Raw genomic sequence first — 15,892 nt, 5'->3', positions numbered from 1 at the left:
GCAAATACACTGCATATATATAGTTAGAAGAAAATATGCTTATCAAATAGTTTTTAGTTATTGTAATGGACCTTTGTGAGCTGGAGCTACAATTGTTCTGCAGTGTAAGGGATTCTTATTCTTGTTAAGGACCATTATTAGATGGAGATATAAAGGTCCCTTGGCTGGACGGGAACTAGATTTCCCCTGTCACTCCCGGTAGCATATGAGAGGCTCTGCCAGGTCTGGGATAGGGTTAATCGCCGCAGGGTCCGTGGTGAGCAGATTGAGGAAGATATCATGAGGGGTGCAGGAGACGAAGAGGTTCTCCGGAGGAATTTCAGATGTGAAGAGTACGGCTGAGTTCTTGTGTGATTCTGCTATGGAATCCGTCCGTATGGCTGCTAGGGCCTCTGCCTTATCCGAAGTCTCCAGAAGGGCTTTATGGCTCAAATCTTAGTCAGCAGACTCAGCCTCCAAGCACCATTTGTGTGGGATACCGTTCTCTGGGAAAGAACTATTTGGGAAGGAGTTAGAAGTTTTGTTGGAGGAAGCCACTAGTGCCAAGTATTTCTTGCATAAACCTCTGCCATGTTTTCGTCCCAACCCGTTTAGGGCATCTAGAGGTCAGGATTCCAGACCCCAGCCCACATTTCGGGATAGGCCCTGTGGCTCCAGATGTCGGTCTTTTCGTGGTAGAGGCAGACCCTCCTCCTTTAAACAGGTGGACGGTTCTTCTAAGAAAGCATGACGCCAGAAACATTTTGATAGGGGGTAGGCTGAAGAGTTCTCTTCACCAATGGACTCTTTTTTGTTTGGACGCCTGGACCCTGGGCATCATTTCCAGAGGGTAGGGTCTGGAGCTTGTCAGTTCTCCCCCAGAGCGTTTTTTCTATGCCTCCTGCGGATCCAGGAGAATGGCACTTCGGGACCTTGTTCAAGAGTTCGTGATAAAGCAAGTGTTGATCCCTGTGCCTCCAGACCAAAGAGGAAGAGGGGTTTACTCCCACTTCTTCATTGTTCCCAAATCATCAGGAGATTTCAGACTCATTATAGATCTCACGTTTCTCAACCGTTTTGTGGCTTACAGGAAGATCATGATGGAGTCTGTCACGTCCACCATAGAACTTCTTTCCTGAGGAGACTTTCTCGATACTCTAGATTTTCAGGATGCCTATCTTCAAGTTCCCATCGGGGGGGGGGGAGTCGCAGAAGTTTCTTTGTGTGGCCATTCCATCTACGAAATGGACTCTTCATTTCCAGTTCCAGGCTCTCCCTTTTGGTCTTTCTTCAGCTCCAAGAATCTTCACCAAACTGCTGCCAGGGATTGTTGCCTTCCTGAGCAAGGAAGGAATCAAGATGGTCCCTTATTTAGATGATTAGTGTCTGGCAGCAAGCTCTCCAGATCTTCTCTCCCACCAGATTCACAGGACTGTTTGCCTGCTTCAGGATTTGGGATGGATTGTCAATTTTAAAAAATCCTGTCTGCTTCCTACCAGAACGATTCCTTTCCTGGGGTTTATCCTGGATACTCGCTGTCAAAAGATCTTTTTGCCAGGGGACAAGATTCAGAATATCACCAGCCTTTCCCGTTTACTTTTTTCCCAGACGTCTCTCCAGCCTGAGGTTGCTCATGGGCCTTCTGGGAATGGTGGTGTCTACGATGCCTGCCCTGGCATGGGCTCTTCTTCATATGCGTCCACAACATTGTTTCATCCTGAGGACATGGGATCGATCCATTCCAGCCCTCTCAAGGTAGGTTGCCATTCCAGCCAGCATTTGTCTTTCCCTCAGATGGTGGCTCCAGATGAAAAGACTGAATTCAGGTCTGGTTTGAACCGAGTCCGTTTGGACAGTAGTGTCTACAGACGCCATCTTATCCGGTTGGGGTTTTTGGTTTGACCAACATTGTCTTCATATCAATGTGCTGGAACTTCTGGCAGTCTGGAAGGCGCTCCTTTCTTGGCAATCCAGGTTACAGGGAAAAGCAGTGAGAGTTCTTTCAGACAATCGCACGGTGGTGGCTTTCCTGAAGAAGCAAGACGGCACAGTCTTCAATTCAGGGCTCTTCTTCAGAAGATCGGGAAGTGGGTTCCATCTCTCCCACCTTTTCGGACATGTTCATTCATGGAAAGGAGAACATTACTGCAGATTACCTCAGCAGAACATCTGTCCTTCAAGGAGAATGGAGTATAGACAAAAAAACGGGGCACATAGATATGTGGGGAAAAAATAAAACAAATATAGTGTAATAAATTCAAACAAAAATTAAAAATTATGATATTAATTGCACTCACAAGTGTACTTGAAAGTGATCGCTCATCAAAAATCCAGACTTTTTCTTGTCTTGGAGTTTCTGTGTTAAGAATAGGAAACGAAATAGTGCCGTAAAAATAATATTTGTTTTTTTTTGTCCTTCGTAAAGGTAAATCAGCAAGTCCTTTTGAAGTCCAAATTTCAATTATATTAAAGTTTCTCAACGCGTTTCGCAGATTTTGATCTCGGCTTCCTCAGGAGAAATTTAAAATTCAATCTGTATCCCGTCTGTGTCTTTGCGGTTTTTAAAGGTCCCCGCTCGCCGTCTTCCTCTGTTTACGTCATCCCTACGTCATCACGTTTGATCTTTTTTTTCCCTTTTTTCTTTATTAGTTGTTGTCTTTTAGGTGCCTCAAGACAAATTGACAACGAACGTTGTGGAAATCTCCATTCCATCGTATCATCGGGAATCGTAATCACCAATATTCGTGATCGGTAAGTATACAAGATAGATAATTCATAAAGTCAAAAAAAAGCAGACAGGCAGAATCAAGATAGAAGACATCTGTGTTTGTGGTTTGGAGTCTGTCCAAACTGAAGTGGGTAAGTGAAACAATGTAACAACCTAGTAGCAATGTAAATTGATATTGATTTGAAGATCTAATGTGTTAAATAAATATATATATTCTTCTTTCCACAGGAATATATCTTTGTGGAACAGAACCCCGTGGGGAAAAAAGACATCGGAAAGAGATGGATAGACAAACTATTAATTGTAGCCTCGTTAATTGATTAATTATTGTATCAGTGTTACTGATATCAATCTGTTCTGTGGTTAAACAATTCTCGTTAATTGATTGAGTAATTATCGTATCAGTGTTCAGGAGAATGGAGCCTGAGCACTGCAATATTTCTGCAGGTCACAAGAGACTGAGGTACTTCACAGATCGACCTCATGGCAATGGCAGCCAACAGGAAGCTGCCTGGAGTGGCAGTCCCAGTCTCTGTTGCGACCCCAGCGTCCCTGGTTGCTGCAGGCTTTTCGCTAAGTTAAAGACGGCTCTGGTGGTCGTGTGGAGTTGCAGCTTCATCAGCCCCTACGTTAATCCAGCCCAAAATTAGACATGCATTGGACTATATCAGGAAACCAGAATACACATTAAGTACCTTCTTTATACCCTTTAAGTAAAGTACTTTAATTTTGAATTAACAACAACACATGCCTTTTACAACAATTCTGTGACCCTGTGGAGTAAGCAAGGCATCTCTTGATGTTAGTATCCGGGCGTATGCCTTGTGTGCCTATGAATGTTGCTGTAAGTGGGTGTGAGTGCATGTGTGTGTCCATGACTGAATGTGTTTGTGTGTATGTTAATGTGAGTGTAAAGGTGCTTGCGTGTTTCTGTGTAAGTATGTCTATGTTTGTGGTGTGTCAGTGTTGGGTAGATGTGCGAGAGTCATTGTTAGTATAAGTGTCTCTGTTAGAGTAAGTGTACAGATGTAACTTACCTGTCTTTTTTCTGTGTCCATTTCATTCTTCCACCTCTCCTCATTCCTCCTTGCTCTTCTTTATATTCACATGTTTTTTTTTCTCCTACATTATGAAACCACACCCACAGGAGCAACCCTTCAAAGATTGCCCAGGAAAGTGCTAAGTAAAAGTTAGCACACCAAATTTTTTTCAACTATAATGGCCACCTGATCTCACAGTAAGTAAGTCGGCAGCATGCAACAGCTTTTGGTTTTATTTTACCTTTCCAACGATTGTGGAGGGGACCCTCCAGTAGCACATAGCATGAGATTATTGTTGGTACGTGGGTTCCACATTACTATCCATGGATCACATACAAGGTTGACACTGAAAGGGTTAGCATAGTAAGTTCAGAGAGAACTACAAGTGTGTGCAATGTAACCTTTTGCACAAAGATTGTGTGTGTGTGTTCTGTCCATTTATAAAAGGTTACCTGCTTGATTTTTTTGCTAATCATGGTTTAACTTATAGTCTATAAAAACACACCTACATAAAAGAATTGTTGTTGAAAAGTGTGAGTTTGTAGTGGGTAACTGAGCTAGTTAACCGTCGAGAAAATACATGAAACTAGGGCTGCAACTAACGATTATTTTCATAATCGATTAGTTGGCCGATTATTTTTTCGATTAATCGGATAAAAAATATTAATGTAAATTTTTCATTTATTTAAAATAATTTAATAAACAAATGATGTTAAATACAAACAGCAGAATAAAAAAAACTTTGATAAAATGCATTTCTTGTCTTTATTTCCCAACTAGCCCCCCCCCCCAATTTATGCACATTTGAGCCCAGGCTTGCCACCCTGCCTCCCAGACATGCCACGCTGCCTCCCACATATGCCACGCTGCCTACCACAGCACTCCATGCTGCCTCCCACATATGCCACGCCACCTCCCACGCCACCTCCCACATCTGCCACTCCCCTCTACCCCCCATATGCCTCTGTGCCTGATACGCCTTATACCCCGATAGACCACTCCATCCTTCCCAGACATGCCACCCTGCCCTCCTCACATATGCCACTTCACTCTACCCCCAGACATGCCACTGTGCCTGATACGCTTTATACACCCTGATACATCACTCCGTCCTCCCCAGACATGCCACACTGCCCTCCCCACATATGCCTTTTACCCCCAGATATGTCACTTCACTGCCCCCAGGATTTAGATTCCCCTTAGTTTGCCCCCCCTTTATCTCTAACTGCACCTTAAGTTAACTTTATTAAATTAACCCTCAGTTCTCATTAAATTAACCCTAAACACCCCATTAACCATAACTACCCTTAAATTAACTCTAAATACCCCATCAAAGCTACCCTAAATTAACCCTAAACTCCCCATTAACCACAGCATCCCCTAAATTAACCCTAAAGACCCCATCAACCACAGCATCCCCTAAATTAACCCTAAACTCCCCATTAACCACAACTGGCTCAAATTAACCCCAAACACCCCATTAACCACAGCTGTTCCTAAATTAACCCCAAACACCCCATTAACCACAACTGCCCCTAAATTAACCCTAAACACCCCATTAACCATAGCTGCCCCTAAACACCCCATTAACCATAACTGCCCCTAAATTAACCCCCACCTCCCCTAACTTTCAGTAGCCCAAATATTAACATATATATATATATATATATATATATACTTACAGTTAGATGAGTGTCACAGCCATGTGGTTCTGGCCTGGAGAAGGAAGGGGCGGGGCCAGTTGTCATAGTGATTACAGGGAGGGGGAGTAAGTAGGAGCTGCTGCTGTGAGACGGTGAGTCAGTAAAACGGATTATATAATGAGGGGGATTTTTCAGAGCGTTTGCTCTGAAAAATCCCTCATTTTATAATCGATAATAATCGATTCAACTAATCGATAAGGAAATTCGTAGGCAACGAATTTCATTATCGATTATTATCGATTTTATTGATTAGTTGTTGCAGCCCTACATGAAACCATTTTTAAACATTGACACTTCCCTTTATTATTACTACACACAGAATGCTTTCCGAGACAAAGTAGAAGGAAGTCTGGCTTAGCACACAGGTGTGTACAGCACCCAGACAGCTACAACACCAACAAAGAGGCAACGACAAAACATAATGGTATAATTATTTCCATATATATGTACGCTCGCTGTGTGTATAATGTGTCATAATTATATTAAGTGGTTGACAGGGTCCAGTTCAACAAAATAAACAATTGTTCATGTAAACAAATGTTTTCAGTATTTCAGCTTATTGCTATTTATTTCACATTCTTACTGGAACCACAGAACATCCCGGTGTACCCAAACAACACAATTTATTGCCCAAATTTAATATTCTTCCAATGACAAAAGAGGAAAGATTATGACATTTAATTCGTCTAGGGTTGGGTTTTCCAGAATATGCAAAGAAAGGGTTCAATCTTGCAGCGCAAAGGTTGAAACTGGTAAAAGATTTGAGGCACATCCGTTAAGACGATATATTTATTCTTCCAAACAAAAGTAAAAGTCAATGCTTACAGAGCAGAGTGGTGAGAACACCTTCTGAAGACTCACATATACAGCTTAAACAAATCAATATTACAATTGTTCCAAATTCCTTGTTTAACCTCGCGCCAACGGAAGGAATGAATTTCAGTGTTTGGCTTGCCAATCAGGCTTCATCAAAGGCCTTGCGTGTTCGTTTAAAAATGCATATATATTATTACATTCACACCTGAGACCTTGTAACACTAACGAGTCACATGACACCAGTGAGGGGAAATGGCTAATTGGGCCTAATTTGGACATTTCCACTTAGGGGTGTACTCACTTTTGTTGCCAAGGTTTAGACATTAATGGCTGTGTGTTGAGTTATTTTGAGGGGACAGCAAATTTACACTGTTATACAGGCTGTACACTCACTACTTTACATTGTAGCAGAGTGTCATTTCTTCAGTGTTGTCACATTAAAAAAAATATAATAAAATATTTACAAAAATGTGAGGGGTGTTATCACTTTTGTGAGATACTGTACATACATATATACACACACATATAAACATCAGCTGCCTTAACACATTTTATCAATATTGCTAAATAATGTTATTTTAATTATACATATAAGAAATTAATCTGTGCAGAAAAATAGACAAAACATTAAATATTCTAAATATATATCCTTATTAATTATAAAATACTATTTATCATATAAAACATGTTGCCAATTTTTTATTTTTTTGTCCAGACCTTCCCATCTAAACGTACTAATATTAAAAAGCCACAGTTTGGCCACCTCTGGACTAGACAGACCCAGCTGGTTTTGTCCTTTCCTCAGTGACGTTGTTGTAGATCGGTGAAGTCACTGCAAAGACGACTACTACGGTATAACTGTCTAACCAATCAAGGTATGAAATAATAATGCATAAAAATGTGCCAGTAAACCCAGCATTTCTAAAATGCAATCTCTCTAAATGTTTACCGTAGATACTATGCATTCTGATAACCAGCGTTCTCCTGGCATCTGCCAAATCCAGATTTGTCACTTCAGAGAACACGTTTCCACTGCTCTCCAGAGTACAGCGGCGGTGTGCTTTACAACCGTGCTGATGTTGCTTATTATAACACCATAGTAAGCGGGGCAATAGAGGACAGGCAGTTTGATGTAGAACACATTTCAGCATTTGGCGGCATCCACTCTGAGTGTGTGTGGCCTGCACTAATCGAGAAAGAGAGACAGAGAAACTTTGTAAAAACATGAACCATTGGTCTGGTCCTGTGGTGTAAAAAAACCCCTATTTTTAAGGGGTTAAAATAAACTTACATAGACAGTCTACTTTTTTACAATTCTTTTAAAATTATTATGTTTTTCTAAATACTCATAAAGTATTTCAATAATTATTACACTATATTATCATTATTACGATAAAAAACTACACTCATCATTAATACATTTGTCCTCACGAGGGTTACATCTGCTGTAGGGGATCTGTTGTTGAGAAGATTCAAACACAAACTGCAATAACAAAACAAAATTGAAACTATATTTCATACATAGACCTGACGTATGTATATAGTTCATTGATGCCGAGGAAAATGACACTCTCACAAGAAATAACTAATCAAGTATGTTACAGCAGTTATTTTTTTTCTTTTAATAAAACCAAAGCAAGAAAATTAAAACGTATATAAACTAATTTATAAAGTTAAGCCTGCAGAACAGTTAAAAAAATCAAAATCAGCATATGAATTATAAAACTATATATAGAACTAAATGATAACTATATGATTAATAGTAATTAGATGTCAGCTTAGCTTAAATTGTCAAGTGTAGTCATCAAATATAGATTGCTGATCTTCAGCAATAATCCCTAAATTATTACAAACTTTATTTTTAACTTTGAATGGACAGCCTACTTTAAATATCCTCCTACAATAACCTGCTTATTAACTAATACATTTTGGGTCGAGTGGCTTGTTGCTGTCAATTGGGCGCACTGTTCCACATGTCTCATGTCATCAGAGTTTTTATGTTAAGGAGTGTATCGAGGCTTGCAGTGGCACACAGATAGTAGCGGTTGTCCTTGTTTGTGCCCACATGAGCTTTGGGAGATCTGTGGTCCTCAGTATAATTCCCAATGATTTGCACCCTTGCACAGGTGCACAGATGTATGCTTATCCAGGTGTAGCAGTGAAAAATCTAATTTCACCACATACAGAGAATAGAGAGAGATGTGTAGTATATTCAGCAAACATTGAACAGATATCACTCACCTTATGCCAGTTTGAGAAGTGGTTGGTTTCACTGAAATATCACTCTAGAAATCGGAGAAGGAAATATCAATGGGTCCAGATTTAGAGGCATCTTGAAAATCATCATCTTCTGATTTACCACACTACATAAGAAAGACACAGACCACCATTTTTTTAAAAAATACATTCTTTAAAGCACAGCGATCCTCAGATAACAGAAATGTGTTTGGAACATACATGAATGGAATATCTATAAACCTACACCAAGGTTTTCTCTGCAAACCAAAACAGCAGCTACAGGGTCTAAAGTTAACTGCAAAATAATATTAAACTATGCATATATGCTAAAAGCAGGCGCTGATAGGTTGTTGCCATAAAAAGGGAAAAAAGCTTCATTGAAAATGTTATTTTTATGTGATCCAGCTTTCACGCTAAAGAATATGGCAGATGTGCTAATATTTATTTACTTAACATATAGAGACTCAAATTAATGTTGTTATTTAAAAAACCCAAGCCCCTCCAACCAACTCAGATTCGAGCAAAGATTTATTATTTCCTGAAACTTTAACAGTGTGAATAATCTGCAAATGAGAACAAATCCCTTTAACAGCCCAAAGAAAATATGAAATCTCACTGATTTACCTACAAAATTCTATGTTCCAAAATATCTTTCTCAAAGTCTCCTCACACATCCAACTATGCATTATGCAGTAAGTTCAGTCCTTCTGGCTAGGAAAAGCTGGCAGTGTTGGCACTTCCTAATAGTTAATTAATAGTTATTAATAGTTAATAAGTGGAAGAGTTTAAACTACAACTTTAATGCTTCCAAGCTAATAAAATTTGTTTTTGGGACAAGCTGTCAAGTGCAAGTCATATCATATTTACCGAATTGTACATATAGTGTTCCATATTTCTACTTTTGGATCAAGAGTAGGAAGGTTAGGTAGAAGGGTTGAACTGGAACCAATTTATGTTTGAGCAGTATTTAGCTGCCCCTCCTATTAAATAAGTCTAACAAAAAAAAAACACGGTAATGGCCAGTAAAGGGAAGAGAGCCTTATTTGTTGAGTTGTTTTGGGAGATGGGAGTGATGTGTGGAAAAGTACCTTTAATATGCATTATTCTTTGTTGACATTCCACTCAACACTGTCCTCTTTAGAGAATACCATAAGTTACTGTTATTTTGTTTTCCACAGAATTAAGCCCATTTTTAAAACTGTGATAATTGTATTATTTTAATGCTTGTTTGCTTATTTAAAAAAATATTTACTACTACTTCAGGTTAAAAATCAAGTACAAATATGAAACAATGAGCATGCACTAAAAGTTTTATTTAACAACAATCTTCCGCAGTTGATGATAAGAGTTCGTGTGACAGTAAGCACAGCTATCAGTCAACTTATATCGATGTTAAGATTGCGGACGTTTCTCCTCCTTTCAGCCAGACTCTGGGGGTTATGTTGGAAGACCAGCATGATTGTCGCCAGCGGCTGCTTCTCAACGCCGGCGGCTGCTTCTCCTCAACACCAAACGGCAAACCGATCACAAATAGTCGACGTTGTCATCATGGTCGACGCTGTCGAGGCTGTCATCATCGTCAACGCTGTCGAGGCTGTCATCATGGTCGACGCTGTCGAGGCTATCATCATGGTCGACGCTGTCGAGGCTGTCATCATGGTCGACGCTGTCGACGCTGTCATCATGGTCGACGCTGTCGACGCTGTCATCATGGTCGACGCTGTCGACGCTGTCATCATGGTCGACGCTGTCGACGCTGTCATCATGGTCGACGCTGTCGCCGCTGTCATCATGGTCGCCGCTGTCGACGCTGTCATCATGGTCGACGCTGTCGACGCTGTCATCATGGTCGACGCTGTCGACGCTGTCATCATACGCTGTCGACGCTGTCATCATGGTCGACGCTGTCGACGCTGTCATCATGGTCGACGCTGTCATCATGGTCGCCGCTGTCGACGCTGTCATCATGGTCGACGCTGTCGACGCTGTCATCATGGTCGACGCTGTCGACGCTGTCATCATGGTCGACGCTGTCATCATGGTCGCCGCTGTCATCATCGTCGTCGACGCCATCTTCGACGTCATTCGTTCTTCTTTTACGTCTGCGTTTTCGAATTAGGTAGAAAAATCCCCAAAATGCACCACCTACAATGACGGCAGCACTACCCCCGACGCCAAAAATGATAAAATTGTGCGACTCCAAAATGGCCTTCACTTTCTCCGACAGGTTGCCCTTGGTTAACTTCTGCTTTTGTGCGGCCATTGCTTCCAGCTCACTTTCACGCATCAGAGATTTGCCGTAGTTCAGATTAACCAGGCTAGGAGGGATCACCTTGACGGCATAGTAAACCCGCTTGATTAATTTAAAGTCCAATGCGTGTTGCACATCGCAACGGTATGAGCCGGCGTCGCTCTCCTTGATGGCTGGAAAGGTGATGTTAAAGTACCTGATTCTGAGTGGGCGAAATAGGTCATCTTGGGTTGTTACCTGACCTTTGGTGTTGTACCAGTAGTAATTCAACCCCTGATTTGATTGCCCTTCAGCAGGCACAATCAGACAGTTCATAGTAAAAGGCTGTCCCACGGTCAGAGTATAACTCGTCATGCCGCAAATCCAACTCACTACACAGGATACGCTGACGGTTTCACAGTCCTCCCTCTTCCCTGATGGTCCCACAATGCAACGCTTTTCTTTCTTGTTACCAAGTCCACAAGAAGTGCTGCACGGGGAAGATTCTACAACCATCTTGACAGATACACCTTTAAGCCGGTCGGGGACGGTCACAGCTTTCAGGTTTTGTAAGTCAATATCATATGTTTCTTTTGCCATTGCTAAATAACAAAAAAGTAGTCCAAATAGATACATTTTGTTTGCGAGCCGTTAAGCCAGGGTTTGCAATCTCCCTTCTGCTTCACGACCTTGCATTAAATGTATACTACTGTTAGCAGGATGCTGCCTTTACAGCATCTCCACTCTATGACATCACAGTGAGAGAATCATCACAAAGGAACCAAGACTAAAAATTTAAAGGGGAAGCTGCACATAGAAATCAACTGCAAATAAACAATGAAGGCGACCGGTATTCATTTCTGGATTCTCACCTCGAATGGAGATTCTCTCTAGATGTGTCCATTACTTCACATTTTATAAGCACTTTTTAACATTTTAGTAAGCAATTAGTGTACTTTATTCATGTGTTTTTTAGTCAATCTGCCTTTTCCTTCACTACTTCCACAAGTACTGCCAGCGAGGTGTAATACCTCGAATAAAAACCTCATTTTTATATGAGGCCATTTGTTACTAAATTAAATAAAATTGAAATTTAACACCAAAAGCTTAACAAGTTTGCCTAATAAGCAGTTTTTTATTACACAAAACAAAATACAATCCTAGAGCAAAACTACATTTCTACATATAGTTTGTATGATGAGAGCACATGCTACTTACATGCTTTTCAGAATAAAATGAAGAGCCCAGAAAACAGTTCATGGAATGCACACATGTAGACTGCTGTAAATGCAACAACTTTCTACATGATCTACTTGGGAGCATTCGTTTTACTCTGTAACACCCTGTACTATATAATTAATGAGTGCGATATAGTATTACCGGCGCCCAGCCTCAGTGACACAATATTCCATTACATCCACATTCCAACGCATCGAGCAGCATTCCATGCTTCAGCAACGTATCCTCTCTTACATAAAACCCTCATAACAAGCTTTGCAAACCTCCAAAAAACTAGTAAAAATAAATCGATAACAATGTTTATGTATTTACCGCCTCATATAATGTAATCTATCTTTACATTCAGCATCAAAACACTGTTAAAGTTAAAGCAGGTAAAACATACACCGCGACCTACATCAAAGTAACAAATGCCTTAAAGACTCTCACCTGCCGCCTCCGCCGCTACCACCGGCTCCAGCTCCTGGCCGAAGCGCCATCTTCACAAGTATTATTCAATACAAAGCTGTCAAACTACTACCGGGGAACGGATGCTGTTAAAACTGCACTTCCGGTTTCTCCATTGACCCGTCTCGGGTGGTTGGCTGACAGGAAAGAGCACAGTTAGTTCCTACCCATGGTCACATTGTAGAAAGTACGACAGGAAGCTGCTAAACAGGAAATGCAGATGATTGGAAGCGCGCTGTGATGATTGTACTGTGTGTAGCTATTGTAAAGTGGGATGTGAGGATGAAGCTTTGACAGAATGCTGCAGTCTTTGCAGTTACTGAAAACGGAGAACATTCTGGAGGCAGAAGAAAACTTGAATCTTTAAGATAAATCCCGTATTATTTGATTTTTGCAGAGCTCTGTCTGTGAGCATCGCCATAGAATTGGAGATTTAAATCACTGTTCAGCTGAGAATGCATTCATATCCACTCAGTGTCTCTCTCTCTCTCTCTCTCTCTGTGTCTCTCTCTGTGTCTCTCTCTGTGTGTCTCTCTCTCTCTTTGTCTCTCTCTCTCTCTGTGTGTCTCTCTGTGTGTGTGTGTGTCTCTCTCTGTCTCTCTGTGTGTGTGTCTCTCTTTGTCTCTCTCTCTCTGTGTGTCTCTCTCTGTGTGTGTGTGTGTGTCTGTCTCTCTCTCTCTGTGTGTCTCTCTGTGTGTGTGTCTCTCTGTGTGTGTGTGTGGCTCTCTCTCTGTGTGTGTGTGGCTCTCTCTCTCTGTGTGTGTGTGGCTCTCTCTCTCTGTGTGTGTGGCTCTCTCTCTGTGTGTGTGGCTCTCTCTCTCTGTGTGTGTGGCTCTCTCTCTCTGTGTGTGTGGCTCTCTCTGTGTGTGTGGCTCTCTCTCTCTCTGTGTGTGGCTCTCTCTCTCTGTGTGTGGCTCTCTCTCTCTGTGTGTGTGGCTCTCTCTCTCTCTCTGTGTGTGTGGCTCTCTCCCTCTCTCTGTGTGTGTGTGTGTGTGTGTGTGTCTCTCTCTTTCTCTGTGTGTGTGTGTGTCTCTCTCTGTGTGTGTGGCTCTCTCTCTCTGTGTGTGTGGCTCTCTCTCTCCCTCTCTCTCTCTGTGTGTGTGTGTGTGTGTCTCTCTCTTTCTCTGTGTGTGTGTGTCTCTCTCTGTGTGTGTGTGTGTGTGGCTCTCTCTCTCTCTGTGTGTGTGGCTCTCTCTCTCTCTCTCACTTTCTGTGTCTCTCTCTCTGCGTGTGCGTGTCTCTCTCTCTCTGCGTGTGCATTTTAGTAGTAAATATTAATTCATGTAAACTATTTCATATTTAATAAAAACTGAGATGCCTCTTTTATATTTTCTTCTCTTTGCCAACCTGCACCCCAGCTGTGATTTTCTCCTCTCCCAATTAGTCTACCCACACGAGGTATTTATTGCTTTCTTCAGATACCATTTTTGTGATATCATGTAATTTCTTATAAAAGGAGATAATAAAATATGATGAAAAATTTAAAAAAGCAGTCTGTTTTATTTGAATTTTTTTTAGTCATCTATAAAAGCTAATGACAAAAACCTGCTAAATACCGTATTTGCTCAATTATAAGACGACCCCCCAAAATCTGAATATTAACTTATACCCCCAAAATCTGAATATTGCCTTATACCTCCCTATATGCCCCATAACATGCATTTTAACCCCCTAAATGCCAGAGTGGCATATAGGGGTATAAGGCATTCCAGAAATCCCATTTAACACACACACACACTTACTTACCGGTACCGATGCTTCCTGCTGTATTGCCAGGGCAGCGGGTTGACGTCTCCTTCCGCTGCAGCCGGAAGGAGGTGGAGTTTGCAGTGGGGGTTTGTCTGCGTCCGTCGCGCATACTTTCCCCGGCTGTCAGAGATCAGAGTCCCCCAGCACCGGTGCGGGGAACTCTGATCTCTGACACTCGGGGAAGGTCTGCGCGACGGACGCAGACAACCCCCGCTGCTAGCCACACCTCCTTCCGACTGCAGCGGATGTTCTCTACGCACATCGCGTAGACGTCAACCCGCTGCCCCGGCAATACAGCAGGAAGCACCGGTACCGGTGTGTGCGTGTGGGGGGGGGGTGTTAAATGGGGTGGGGAGACAGGAGGATCCAGGTCCCCTGCGGGGGATCTGGATCTTAGTCTCATAATCAGACCTCTCTGATTAGAAGACGACCCCGATTAGAAGACGAGCAAATACATGCTATTTGTCCTGAGTTCAGAAATACCCAGTGTTTTTTGCAAGTTATAGAGCAATAAGTACAAGTAGCATTTTGCTATTTTATATATATTTTATATATGTAACCAAAGAAAAAAATGGGCACTCACGGGTCTTTGGAGTAAAGTGCATTAAACACTAGTTTATTTCAATCAGCACGGCCAACGTTTCGGACCACCCCCGGTCCTTTCTCAAGGCAAAGACCTGTGAGTGCCCATTTTTTCTTTGGAAACATATATCTGGCTATTTTTGGAGCACCCGGGCAAATAAAAGCCTGTGTATATTAACAATATTTTCTTGTTAACAGCAATCACATTCCTATGATGCCCAGGCATACCCAGATTCCAGGATATACTCGCAGACTTGGCATGATAGGAGTATGATTGCCCTATCTACCCCTTCTCACTCCCTTCTGCCCTATCTACCCCCTATCCCCCATCTCACTCATTCTCCTTATCTACCCCCTCCTAACTATCTACCCTCTCCCTCTTTGAAGTTCACTTACCTTTCAGGAGTCCTGCAGTGGGGGTGCAAGTCCTCTGCCTCCCAGCTCTGCCACTGTATGGAACAGTATAGAGTGATGGGAGTTATGATGTACTTTAGAGCATAATTATATAATGAAAAATTCATTGGAAATGGTACAGCATAACACCCGTCACTCTCACACACTTACCAATCCACACGTATACCAATCCACAAAATTACCAATCCATACATGTATACCAATCCACACATACACCAATCCACACATATATACTAATCCACACATATACCAACCCACACGCACACCAATCCACACGTATACTTATCCACACATACACCAATCCACACATATACCAATCCACACGCATACCAATCCACACGCATACCAATCCACACGCATACCAATCCACACGCATACCAATCCACACGCATACCAATCCACACATATATACCAATCCACAGACATACCAATCCACAGACATACCAATCCACACACATACACTAATCCACATGTATACCAATCCACACGTATACCAATCCACACGTAGATACCAATCCACACGTATATACCAATCCACACATATACCAAACCACACATATACCAAACCACACATATATACTAATCCACACATAAACCAATCCACACGCATACCAACCCACACGCATACCAATCCACACATATATACCAATCCACAGACATACCAATCCACACATATATACCAATCCACACGTATACCAATCCACACACATACACTAATCCACACGTA

The 15,892-nt window shown here is 41.8% G+C and overlaps 1 long non-coding RNA gene across 1 annotated transcript; it reads right to left on the bottom strand.

Annotated features, from left to right (window-relative positions):
* Window positions 1-7,436: 7,436 nt before the first annotated feature.
* Window positions 7,437-12,895, bottom strand: LOC128475212 (uncharacterized). Its single transcript, XR_008346472.1, has 3 exons — window positions 12,403-12,895; window positions 8,508-8,629; window positions 7,437-7,749 (listed from the first exon to the last, which is right to left on the bottom strand). It is a non-coding gene; the product is annotated as an uncharacterized LOC128475212 (long non-coding RNA).
* Between the last annotated feature and the right edge of the window lie 2,997 nt (window positions 12,896-15,892).

The sequence above is a fragment of the Spea bombifrons genome, chromosome 2, assembly GCF_027358695.1.
Source record: "Spea bombifrons isolate aSpeBom1 chromosome 2, aSpeBom1.2.pri, whole genome shotgun sequence".
NCBI lineage: Eukaryota > Metazoa > Chordata > Amphibia > Anura > Pelobatidae > Spea > Spea bombifrons.
This window is presented reverse-complemented; position numbering and strand designations above follow the sequence as displayed.